Here is a 1,403-nt window from a genome sequence, read left to right as displayed (position 1 = left end):
TTTCTTCCAAAGCTGTAGCTGCTGCTGGTTTTGCCTGCCAGGCCAGCTGGGAGCAGGAGAATTCCTGGCTATATTTAGAGGAAACCCGGAGCGTGTGCCTCGCCGCTAATGCTGGTCCGTTCCGTGCCGCCTGCAGTAACCTCTCCCTCTTTCACTTTCTTCAAGGTAACAGAAGATAAGAGCACAGCTGTTCTCCTAGAGGGTCACGAAGTCTGTAAGCATCCTGACATGCTCCCCAGGAGAATCTGGAGGTTGCCGTGCGTGTGGCAGGAGGACGAGTTTCCTTGTCAGATTGCACTGCTTTTCATCTGGGACAGGTGACAGGCACCGGGACTTGGAGTTAGGTGGCTCTTCTGGCGTGAGGCTGGCAGGAAAGTCTTAAGGATATCTTACCCTAGAATGAGAATTTGATGAGTCGTACGGCAGTGAACTAGGAGAACAGCAAAACCCACAACTTGGAATGTATTTATTACTTAAAAGTTAGCTATTCTTGATAAAATCCCCCAAATTATTGCTGCTGCTTATTTTACTTACAGATTTCACACACTTGTTAATTTTAAAGCTACCAAACTTTTACTCAATACTGTACTCTCAGAAATGTAATTGGAGCAGGACATGCAATAGAATGAAATCATTGTAGTGTCTTAAGTACAATGGACTCACTTTTGTGTCTATTAAAACTTGGAAAATGTGCAACACATAACTATGTGGCTGTCATTGCTTCTGTTAAAGCTTTTTCATGTCGTTTACTGCAGAGCTGAGAGAATCAATGTTTTCAGGAATTGAAGAAGTAGTCACCTGGTAACCTGGATGGGTTTGTGTCCTAAGCGTGTGCTTCCTTAAGTCACCTTCAGCAGCAGGCAGCACAGCCTTGGCTTGCTCGTGCTGCATGCGTAGAGGTGGATGGTTAGCCTAACAGTTCCAACGGGAGAGTGAATTAACGTTTTGAATTAACTTTTGAGTTCGCAGCTAGTCAACAAGTGTAATTTAAGGCCCCTTGAACACATGTTGTTGGATAGAAAGGATCTGCATCCTTACACATGACCAGAAATGATTAGCAGTCTTTAAAACACAGAAAACAAACAGCCTGCAGTTTTTGTACCAAATTTAGAGTACAAATGGTTTACAAACTAAAATGATCTGTGGACAAGCCTTTGAGACTGTATCGGTTAATTTTTTGTTTGTTTTGCATTACTCTAGCTTTCCCTTGGATTCCCTCAGGCTAGAAACATTAATTTATGGTAATCTGTTGCTTCTGATGTTGGAGAAAACAGTTCAGAGTTGTCCCTGCTAGGTACAATGTTGTCTGCATGTAGAAGATTGCCTTCAAGCTACAGGATCGCTGCACAGATTCTGCGTCCTGTTTGTTCTTCATCTGTTGCAGCAAACACTGTGATGAACTA

General features: G+C 43.2%; 1 protein-coding gene across 1 annotated transcript in view; it reads left to right on the top strand.

Moving 5' to 3' along the window:
- PWWP2B (PWWP domain containing 2B) overlaps nt 1–699 on the top strand; it is a gene marked incomplete at its 5' end in the record, with an annotated part of 15,617 nt that extends 14,918 nt beyond the window's left edge. Inside the window, one exon of the mRNA XM_009699296.1 lies at nt 166–699. The remainder of the gene's footprint in view (nt 1–165) is intronic.
- Between the last annotated feature and the right edge of the window lie 704 nt (nt 700–1,403).

Source organism: Cariama cristata, unplaced genomic scaffold (assembly GCF_000690535.1).
Source record: "Cariama cristata isolate BGI_N322 unplaced genomic scaffold, ASM69053v1 scaffold34714, whole genome shotgun sequence".
In the NCBI taxonomy this organism is placed as follows: Eukaryota; Metazoa; Chordata; class Aves; order Cariamiformes; family Cariamidae; genus Cariama; species Cariama cristata.
The sequence above is the reverse complement of the archived record's forward strand: the minus strand, read 5'-3'. Positions and strand labels throughout refer to the sequence as shown.